Below are 11,937 nucleotides of genomic sequence, written 5' to 3'. Positions count from 1 at the left end.
ATTGTACTTAATAACTTAAGACGTAGTTGGAAACGATTACTAACTGGATTGAAACCAAAGCATTTACATCAAGGAGAATGATCCTTTGTCAATTGAGCTAATAAATTATTGATAATTTATGAATTGTTTGACATAGAGAAAATGTTGTGTTTTTTAGCTTTGTAATTGTTTTCGTTCATGGTAATTTGGTTTAGTGATAGCCTATTAAGATTTAGAAGGATCCAAAGAACAGGTATGAACAAAAATTCAACTACATCCCTCTGTGAAAGCAAGCCTATATGTTATACAACTATCTTTTACCTTGTAAAATAGAGGGAGATAGACAAGAAAAATGAGAAAGATGGGAGTTGTTTCACAATATAATCATGTAGAAGACAAAGGGAAATTGTAAATACTTTGTGACATTCTTCTGAGAAAAATTCTCATTGGACAAAGATGATTACAAGGTCACAGAAGCCAGAAAAAATCATTTTAAAGCAAATTAAAACAGAAAAGAATATTACAAAGAATATACCTCTAGGTCCGGGTTTCGCTGTCACCTACGATAGGGAAAAGCTAGGCATATATTTCCTTTTTCTCTTCTTCCCTTCACCTTCCATGCATGGAATTGGACACAGCTGAAAAGAAATATTGAAACATTCATATGTCTAAATCATGCTCAAGTATAGAATCTGTCAAATATCTGTAAGAGACTTTTCTGATAAAAGGAGCCTTTTCCATGAAATGCGTAGAAAGCAGGCACCATAGGATATCCTCGGCATATGCTACGTCTTAAACAACTTATCCCATTGGTAGGGCTCTTAAAGAAGAGCCTATAAATCTGTTGCTGCACCCTTCAGCTAAAACCAGAGCTGTATAGGCATCCAGTTTAAACTTTTTTTTTTTTGTGGCACAAGATGGTGAAAATGATCACTAAGTGAACTAGTTGTAGGGCGTCTCTCCTAGGGCGAGATATGCTCATAAATGAATCAAGATCTAATTCTTGTATTCAACAATATCTCGCCAAAGGAGAGTTGCCCTATAACTGATTCGACTTACTATAAATCTCTCAAAGCCCAATGTTTACAGTTCATTCAAAGGGTATGATACTTTCTTTTTTAATGTGGTTTTGTCTGAAATTTGCAGTATATATGTTTTTCTGCATGACAGCTCATAATCCTTTTTTTTTTCAGCAGTATAATATATATGGAAATTATATATCTTCATATCAGTTCATCTGTTAATTAATCTTCAAGCAAGAGCTCATGCGTCATGCTTTACCAACTGTTTCAGGGATGCTATATCACTGTTTTTATATGATTTTTAACGTGTGCTTCAAAGGAGTACTAAAACAACTCTAGGAGGAGACTAGGAATATAGTTATCTTCATATATATATATATATGACAAAATTTGGAATGATAATGGATTCAACATGCCTTACACTGTGCAAATCCACTGATTTTTACTGGGAAACTACATTCTAGAAACTGCATAATTAGCAGGAATTCACACCAGGTAAAGTCTTTTTCATGGGCTGTCAGGAGAGATCAGTTATGCAATCACCCTAACCAATACACAACGAAACATACCATAATTTTTCTTATTGTTTTACTTTCCAGCCTTCAAGGACAAGGAGACCAGTACAGTGCAAAGAGAAAAATATGAAGAGGATGAAGTACAGTGCAAAGAGAAAAATATGAAGAGGATGAAGAAAATTGGTATGGTTAGTTAATTTCTAAATCGTACATCTAATTCAAATGCTTAATCACCGATAAATTTGAAAATTCAGTATTCAAATCGCAATGAACATCTAAAGTATAAGCACATGCTAATTGTCAGGATAACAATTTATAAGGTGGTTATCAGTTAATTTGAAGTTCAACAATCAAATGGAAGGCCAATCATAGGTAGACAAAAACAAAAAGAAATTCAGAACAAACTGCTTCTACGCAAAACAAAGAATAACTGTGGAGATTTAACTGAACTGGACTTGAATTCAGAGGCTCTCTATTGTAAAGTTCCAAGTCCAACAATAGGTTAAGCATTTTAAAGCTTATCCTAGGCTTGTTTATGGGGCTTGGATCTTAGTCATTGTTATACTCAAGGCTGCCATTTCTATGATCATTCACTGATGAAGCCAAGGCGCATGAACTAGTGGGGTTCACTAGAATTTAACCAAATTGCCTCTGTTCTTCTTATTCTAGCAGTTTGGTTTGAAAGCTCCTTTCGAAAAAGAACATAACAAGTGTCAAAACTGTCAGTGATGCCCAAAGCTCCCAACATAGCTGGCAACAAATCAAATCATGGTCAAGGCATTGTTTTTAAAAAATCACAGTCACTTTCTTTGCCACCTACCAGCAACCAAAAAAACAAAGGAAACAATTTTCCTAATCCATGAATGTTCAGCTTATTTGATCATATTAGTTTTGTTTGATTCTATAAATTTCGAAGTTTGCAGCGGCTAAGACCCTTATGAACGAAATAATCTTTCAATTACTTTTCAAATATGAAAAAAAAAAAAAAAAGCAATGGCACATGCATGAAGCAGTTAATTTGTTGTTCTTTTTCTTTAGTGAGAAAACCCTTTTTTTAAAATAAATTATAAATTGATTATTGGATTTGTTGTGCAATTGGGAAAGCATTCTTCGAGGATATATTCTTGCAATAATTCAAGATCAGATTGGTCCCAGATTTTTTAAGGTTGAAAATTTTTGGATAATTAAATCAACCATTAATCATCTGAGTCCAATTTTCATTGGAGCGTTTTATTTTATATATATATATATATATATATATATATAGGAGGATAAAACTACAAGAGGAAGAGAATGACAGGATTAAAATTCATGCTCACATGCTTTTTTTAAAGTCTCTTAGTCATCAGATTAAGAGATGAAAGGCCTGGAATATGTTATTTAATAGTTCATATATGATTTTTTATTTAAAAAATAAGATATAAATTTAAAAAATAGGTTTAAAATATATGCACCCAAAAGAAAAATAAAACAGTTGAAAAGTGAAAAAAAATTAAAAATATCTAGTCTTAAGTATTGTTCATAAATGAGGCATGGCATTAATATGTGCAAAATAAATTATTTGACAAATCTTGTGTTGGTTTTAATAACTTACATATAATTATCACAAATCAAATCTATTTATGACATTCGTTGGATCATTGTGATATTAGATATAATCATTAATTTAATCAATAATTTAAAATTTTAAAATTTATTTCAATTAATTTATATAATTGTTTTTATAAAATATTATTTAATAAATTTAAAGTTCAAATTTAAACATTTATAATATTTTCTCTTTCTCCAAACTGTAATTATTTTTATAAAAAAAAAATCATTTACGGCATGACAGAAATTGTTGACCGATTATCTATCAAACTAATATTTAAGAAGAATGATCACATCACTGATGATGAGGGTTAAATGATATATTTTTATAAAAAAAAAAAAAAAAAGCTTTTAAAAATATAATTATACAAGATCCTGCATTAATCCAAAAGAAAATAGTTTGAACTTTGAGACTCTCCATATCTCATAAAAATCTAATCTCATTTTACTTTATATATTTGTATGTACAAATTCAATATGTTTGGTCTATGTTTTATTCCCCTTGTAATTTTTTTCAGCCCCCCAATTCCAAAGTCAGCAGTATATTTGAGTCTTAATAATTTAGCCGTTTGTTGTTGGTCATACTTGCCGAGCTCATTAAGTCATTATGGTTAGTTAGTTTGAAATTCTTGTTTTTGTCAAATCATCAAATTTTTTCGTAAAGAGTGGTGCGTTGACAAATTACTTTGCATGATATTGTGAGATTCATGTAATGATAAAAAAAAGAAAATAATACTATAAGTTTTAAGAAGCTTAGCTAATAAAGTTGTACAAAACTTATTGGCGTAGACTAATTTAGGAGCGTAAACAGATCAATTTATTCATGAGTTGTTCGGACTTAATTTAGATGAGATAGTGAACAGGTAATAGTGGGGTATGTAGAGCTAGTTGTAGCCAGTACCCGGTAAGCTTACTTTCCAGTTGTATAATTTGCAGGGTTTAGGGGCTGTTGTTGGGGCAGTATCTCGTAATCTTCATGAACTTCAGGACCGTCAAGGAAGCTACTTATCAATTTATGATCCGCCTGCCCTTCCTCTCCAGGTTTTTCCTGTATGTACTTCTAATAATTTTTCATTTTCTTCCTCTGCAAAAAAAATGTTACTATGATAATAAAGTTATGGCTATGCTATTTAACTTACTTGGGTCTTCTGCAGGATCCTATGGTTGATTCAATAAAAGCGGCTGTGGATAGGTTAACGAACTCAACGAACTTCCTAAACTTTCTGGCACAACATGCTCTCATTTTGCAAGAAGAGCTACCTGCTCCGGTTGAGGAGCACGTTGATGAAGAGAGATACCATTTTATGTCACTTCTCTTGAACTTAGCAAACACATTCCTTTATATGGTTAATACATATATTATTGTCCCCACAGCAGACAACTACTCCACGAGCCTTGGAGCTGCTGCAACAGTTTGTGGTATTGTTATTGGGGCAATGGCAGTTGCACAGGTGTTTTCTTCAGTGTATTTTAGTGCATGGTCTAATAGATCATACTTCAGACCTCTCGTATTTAGCAGTATTGTCCTTCTTGTGGGAAATACCATGTACGCGATGGCTTATGATCTGAACTCATTAACAGTTCTTCTACTGGGTCGGCTTTTTTGTGGCTGAGTGTTCTTCATTTTTATCTTCTTTTCTTCATGTCAGAACTCAGAAGTCACAGCACCTATGGTAATTGGTGTGGCATAGTCATAGTTTAGACATAATCAAAGCTTGTTTTAATCAATGTAGACGGCAGTTTGGTAGAACCTCTTAGTGAATAGTGAATCCTAGGTAACCATTCCAAATTTCTCCTCTTGGATTTGCTATTTATTATATTATATGTACGGCAAAGCTGACGCTTATTGGAATATGCAGAGTAGGAATATATAGGATCGGAGATTAAATAGGATTTGAGGACCCTAATTGAACTTAACCAATGACTATTATCAGTTTAAGAGAGTAGGAGATATTTCTCTTTTACTTTCTCCATTTAGCTTGTTGAAGTTAATCTCGTCATTGCAGATTTGGTTCTGCTAGAGCTGTTAACCGCCGGTATATCAGTGATTGTGTACCATTAAAAATCCGAATGCAGGCATCAGCTGGCTTTGTTAGTGCCAGTGCATTGGGGATGGCTTATGGTCCCGCTCTTGCTGGCATACTTAGACAAATTTCAAGATTTACAAGTTTACCTTAATGAAGACACTTTGCCAGGATGGGTTATGGCTATAGCTTGGCTTGTATATTTGATATGGTTGTGGATCTCATTTAAACAACCGTCTCGTGATATTCAAGAGAATAATTCACCTCATGCATCTAGTTCTGGTATGTGTTCTTCTATCAATCATCTTTTGGCTTGATATGTTTATGCATATTTACAATGGTGATTATTTTGTTTGATAAATTGACTTATTAAGTAATGCATTAAAATGATTGATTTGCATGTTCTACCATGTAAATGCAGAAACAGCAGAAAACAATGCACTTGAGAAAGGTCTTAAGCAACCGTTGCTGGTTGCTTCAGAAGAGATGCAAGAAGATGATGAAGACCCAGAAGGTGATGGAAGTGAAGAAGCTTCCGAGAAATCTCATCGACCAGCTACATCAATTAAATCAGGTTATAGATTACTTACACCCTCAGTAAAGGTATACGATTAATCAAAAGCTGGCTTCAGTTTTAAAAGTTATATAGATTAGTCAAGTGTGCATCGCAAGTCATTTGCAACATAAAAGTAGTAAGCATGCTTAAATGAGAAAAGAGTAAAAATTCAAGATGTTTATATTCCCATTTTGCTTGTTAAGAAAATGTGACCAGTGGACAGCCGGTGGTTAATAAACACATTCCCGATTATCTACTTGGTTTACTTTTGTAACTGAGCTTAGATACTTTCAATACATCTCTCGAAGCTTAAATACTTTCAATATTTGAATGTTCTAAGACTTGAATTCTTATGATATCAGCAGGTTCAGTTGTTATATTTCATGCTCAAGTATGCGATGGAAATTTTACTCTCGGAATCCAGTGTCATCACCACATACTACTTCAGCTGGTCTACAAGCACAGTATCCATTTTTCTTGCATGTCTTGGCTTAACAGTTCTTCCGGTAAACGTTGTTGGCTGCTTCATTAGCAACATGTTTGAAGACAGGTATTTTTAAAAAGCCTGCACCTTTCAATTTTTAATTTATTTTACATAACTTAGTATTCATATCCTTATTGATCTTGAGCTCTGGAATTGTTTGTGTCATGCTTCCATATTCATCTGTTCATTGTAGATAAATTTTGTTGGCATCTGAAATTATGGTTTGCATAGGCATACAGCTAAGCTTCCATATAATAATACCATGCACTGTGCCCCAATATGTCTCCTCAGGGCTCATCATGTTTGTTTCCGCCGAAGTACTTGAAGGTAGATATTGTTTAATTTCTTTTTGTCGTTGGAATAACAATTAATTTTCTGAGAAAGATATAGTGCACAAAGGAGTGCAAACCCTGATGTTGGCATATATAATTTCTTTATTGATCGGGGTTTTGTTCTTCAAACTTTTTCTTGCCCTCAGGTGTCAACTTGTCACTTCTTTCTCGGGTAATGTCAGCTAGGTTGTCCCGTGGAACCTACGATGGGGGACTGCTTTCAACAGAAACTGGTACTAATGCTCAAGTGATTGCAGACGCCACAATTACACTGGCTGGGTACCTAGGTCAGAGTCGACTTTTGAATATCAATCTACTTCTTTCACTACTGATATGCCTCTCCTCCATTGTTGCTACATGCTTTACGCACAACTCTTTGTTTTGGTCGATTCAAAAAAAAAACAAAAATCATTTTCCCTTCACAATTCCATTTTTTCATGTCAATGCTGTATATTGTAAGAAACTTGGGCATCGATTATCCTCTATTATTGTATTTTAATAAAATTTTAGTTCCCTCCTTGTCGTAACGACTTTGGAGTTTTTCAATGAATCTGAAAAAAAAAACATAAAGTTGTCACAAATTTTTCTTGATTAAATATGATTAATCATCTATTAAAATTTATTTTTTTAATAAAAATTTTAAAATTCATTAAAAGTTATTAAAAGGATTAGCACCTCACAAAATTTGTTAAAAAAAGATATTAATTAATTACTTGTTATCTTTTAATTCTAACAAAAATTATCTTAGTTTCGATATTTAAAAATAGTTTTCTTGACTTTTTTTATTTGTCAAATTTTTATTCTTTCTTTATTATTTCTTTATTATTATTTTATTTTTATTCGAAAAAAAAATTATAATCTTTTTATTAAAAGAATTTTTAAATTGTTTTGGTATATTGGTAACATTTAAATTAATTTTGTTCACTTATAGAGATTTTTTGGGTATCGTTACTCGAAATACTTTAAAATTTTATCTTTGAAAACTCATATTTAATTTCATAAAAACAAGGACATGCATGCAATGTGAATGACAATATATTGATACGGATATTTTATTTTTTTCTTTAAAAAATTGATTGGTCTTTTTAATTATTATAGTTTTTGAAAGAAAAGTGAAATTTTTATTATATTAAAAATTTTTTATAAATATTTCAATACACTGACAATATTTTTTAAAAAATTCTTACTTAAAAATTTTTTAAGACATTATTACTCAGAATATATTAAAACCTCATCATTTGATAAATATTTTTCTTCATTTTTAAAATATTTTATTTTTTTACATTATTTTTTTATTTTTTAAATTTAAAATTATCAAAAGTTTAGCAATTATTTTCATTTATTTTTTTTTTTTTTAATCGAGGAATTTAAAAAATATCAAAAATTTATTTATTTATTGTTTTTTTCTTGTTTTCGTTTATGATTATTATTTTTATTTTTAAAAAAGCAACAACATTTATTTTAAAAAATTTCAAAATTTACACATGCATAAATAAATAAATAAATAAACTAAAAAAAAACTTAAAATGATAAAAGCAAATACAAAATACAAAAAAATAAAAACATACCTAAACCTGCCAATCAATGTACGATTCAAGTGATTTGGACAGATTCACGGGTGGTTTGAAATGATTTTTATACGGTTCGATAGTTCACATTAATTTTATAACAGTTCGATACCAATTCAACTAAATCAATCTAAGCTAAAGAAACAAGTAAGTCATTGAGTTAGATGCGTAGACCCTAAGTCAAGTTACAAATCCACGTATAGATTTAAGACTTCCCAAATAACATCATTTTGACTTTTTTTTTTAAATTCATTTCATCCTTTTTGTAGGAAAAAAAAAAAACTCTTAGCTCAAAAAAAAATTTTTAGAACCTTCTAACGCAACCCAAAATCTGTCGTTGTGCTGCTGTACCAATCGTCATGCCTTTGTCATCGATGATCATTAGTGATCAGTAAAAGCCCAAAATTTTTCAAATTCTCATTTTAACTTCCTTTTCACCAAAAACTAACACCAAAAGTTTAAATTTGTCCTTCAAGTTCTAGCCAAAGCTCTTTTTTTTTTTTTTTTCTGTTGGTTTCTTCTTTTGTGATATTGGTGCTTGGTTTCTTACTTAAAAAGATTGTGATTTTTTTTTTTGTTTTTTTATGTTTGTTTGGTTTTCTAGTGAGCTAAAGAATTTTTTTTTTTTTGTGATGCTTCGGATTTGACAATAGCTTTTTTCTTTCTTTCTTTTTTATAGAATTTTCTCCTCTTTTCTAGGTTTTTTTTTGTTTTTTGACAAAATTTTTCTCTTTTTTTTTATTGTGTTTCATGAAACTCTATTTATAGAACTTAAACGGAAAATCAAACCTACGTTTCTCAACGTAATTCACTCTATAAGGGCAATGGTAACAATTGCGGTTGGCAGTGAGTAAGTATGGTTGGCGGTTGAAAGTGAGCAAGTGGGTTGGCTCAAGCAAGTGGGTTGCTAGTGCCATGAACGACATTCACTAACACCGACCCTTTAATTTTTTATTTTTTTTTAAATTTTTTTAGTTATTATTATATTATTACCATTTAACAATTAACAAATAAAAATTAAATTAAAACTAAATAAACAAAAACGGGTCTTCATATGGGCTCAGTCTTAAGCCCTGGGTCAAAAAAATTAAAACTAAGCCTTGACCTAAAAAAATAATAAAATCTGATGAATTTAAAATTGATATCCAATTCAAAAAATTCAAACAAATTTAGTGTTTACACTCCTGTTGGAGACCAAAAGTATAGCTGCTTTTGGTTGCATATCTTGCAGAGTTTTCGTACTTTGTTTGAAGATAATTTTCCCGCTATCAAAATTGAAAATAAAATGGAAATGGTATGACTTGGATTTAGCTATCTACGATGCCATTGCCAGCAAAAGTAGGTCCCTAGAAGCCATTGACAAAGCTGTGGAATACATGAATAATCTTGACCAGGCAGCTTTTAAAGGTGGATTTATCCTAGAAAAAATTATGGGTCCAATAGCAACAGGCCATTTGGAGCTACGAACCCCCGTAACCCAAACCATAATCCATTCGTTACCGTCAATTATTCCAAGGATCCTCAAGACATGCAAAGGTATGTCCAAGGAATTCAAACCATTGAGAATTATTGAATCAAAGCCTTTCTCTAAATTCAGATATAACTTTCTATCTTAGCCAGTACTTCTCAACATTACAGCAAATACCCCATTAAAATTTGTTGCCTAAACATTACAATCCTTCAATGCCACTGGAAATGTTTTGCAAGAACACTGTGATGACTACATGATACTATCTTGGAGGCTGCGAAGTTGGTAAGGTTGTTCATCTTGACTATAAGGTTCTTGGTGTGGATACTAAGGGTTATCGATGGATCCAAGTTCAACTCATCGCCTGGGACTAATCCTCAGGCCACTGTCGTAATGCTTGGAAGGTAATGAATTACTAGCCATTCAGTTTTTCTTATAGATATGAGATGCTCAATCGCCAAAATGATCAGTTTTGGCGTGAATTATGCTGGTTGTTTAATTGACTTTAATTTAATGTGAGAGACTAGCCAATTAAGAGAATCCAAATGATTGATAACTGTTTAATTTTCTTTCTTTTGATTAAGAAATAATGTTCTTGACTTTCTTTTTCGTTTGTGTGGCCCAAAATGTGAGGTTTAAACAATTCGTCAACAGTTGCATTTATGAATTGTTTTTTTTTTTGTTAAAAAAATTTGGATAAATTGTTGCCTTATCTATAAATCAAGATAAAATGTAACATATTTTAACAACTTAAGAATCTAAAATAATTAATTAAAAATGATAATTAGACTCAAAATCAAAACTTTTACATTTAGGAAGACGATCTTATATTAATTGAACTAACCACTTATTGATCATTTATAAATTATTTGACATAAAAAAAAATGTTGTGTTTTTTTGCTTTCTAATTGTTTTCCTTCATGGTAATTTGGTTTAATGATAGCCTATTAAGATTTAGAAGGAGCCAAAGAACAGGTATGAACAAAAATTCAACTACATCCCTCTGTGAAAGCAAGCCTATATGTTACACAACTATCTTTTACCTTGTAAAATAGAGGGAGATAGAGAAGAAAAATTAGAAAGATGGGAGTTGTTTCACAATATAATCAGGCATCCGGAAGACAAAGGGAAATTGCAAATACTTTTTGACACTCTTCTGAGAAATATTCTCATTGGACAAAGAAGATTACAAGGTCACAGAAGCCAGAAAGAATCTTTTTAAAGCAAATTAAAACAGAAAAGAATATTACAAAGAATATACCTCTAGTCCCGGGTTTTGCTGTCAGCCTGTCACCTACGATAGGGAAAAGCTAGGCATATATTTCCTTTTTCTCTTCTTCCCTTCACCTTCCATGCATTGAATTGGACACAGCTGAGAGAAAAAGAAATATTGAAAACATTCATATGTCTAAATCATGCTTAAGCATAGAATCTGTCAAATATCTGTAAGAGACTTTTCTCATAAAAGGACCCTTTTCCTTGAAATGCGTAGAAAGCAGGCACCATAGGATATCCTCGGCATATGCTATGTCTTAAACAACTTATCCCATTGGTAGAGCTCTTAAAGAAGAGCCTATAAATCTGTTGCTGCACCATTCAGCTAAAACCAGAGCTATTTAGGCATGCAGTTTTAACTTTTTTTTTTTGGCACAACATGGTAAAAATGATCACTAAGTGAACTAGTTGTAGGGCGTCTCTCCTAAGACGAAATATGCTCATAAATGATGAATTAAGATCTAATTCTTGTATTCAACAATATTTCGTCAAAGGAGAGTTGCCCTATAACTGATTCGACTTAATATAAATCTCTCAAAGCACTATGTTTACAGTTCATTCAAAGGGTATGATATTTTCATTTTTAATGTGGTTTTGTCTGAAATTTGCAGTATATATGTTTTTCTGCATGACAGCTTATAATCTTTTTTTTTTTTCAGCAGTATAATATATATATGGAAATTATATATCTTCATATCAGTTCATCGTTAATTAATGTTCAAGGACGAGCTCATGTGTCATGCTTTACCAACTGTTTCAGGGATGTTATATCACTGCTTTTACATGATTTTTAACATGTGCTTCAAAGGAGTGCTAAAACAACTCCACGGGGAGACTAGGAATATAGTTATCTTCATATATATATATGTGTGTGTGTGTGTGTGTGTGTGACAAAATTTGGAATGATAATGGATTCAACATTCCTTACACTGTGCAAATCCACTGATTTTACTGGGAAACTACATTCTAGAAACAGCATAATTAGCAGGAATTCACACCAGGTAAAGTCTTTTTCATGGGCTGTCAGGAGAGATCAGCTATGCAGTCACCCTAACCAATACACAACGAAACATACCATACTTTTTCTTATTGTTTTAGTTTCCAACCTTCAAGGACAAGGAGAT

At 31.7% G+C, this 11,937-nt stretch overlaps 1 pseudogene across 1 annotated transcript; it reads left to right on the top strand.

Annotated features, from left to right (window-relative positions):
- The first annotated feature begins 2,873 nt into the window (after positions 1–2,873).
- LOC111302400 (SPX domain-containing membrane protein At4g22990-like) lies at positions 2,874–7,038 on the top strand (annotated as a pseudogene). The gene is made up of 8 exons (XR_016344868.1): positions 2,874–2,891; positions 4,001–4,147; positions 4,261–4,721; positions 5,113–5,412; positions 5,552–5,733; positions 6,052–6,236; positions 6,364–6,497; positions 6,649–7,038. The product of XR_016344868.1 is annotated as an SPX domain-containing membrane protein At4g22990-like (transcript).
- The last annotated feature ends 4,899 nt before the right edge of the window (positions 7,039–11,937 follow it).

Source organism: Durio zibethinus, chromosome 9 (genome assembly GCF_047325235.1).
Source record: "Durio zibethinus cultivar Kanyao isolate XHJ-2024 chromosome 9, ASM4732523v1, whole genome shotgun sequence".
Classification (NCBI taxonomy): domain Eukaryota; kingdom Viridiplantae; phylum Streptophyta; class Magnoliopsida; order Malvales; family Malvaceae; genus Durio; species Durio zibethinus.
The sequence above is the reverse complement of the archived record's forward strand: the minus strand, read 5'-3'. Positions and strand labels throughout refer to the sequence as shown.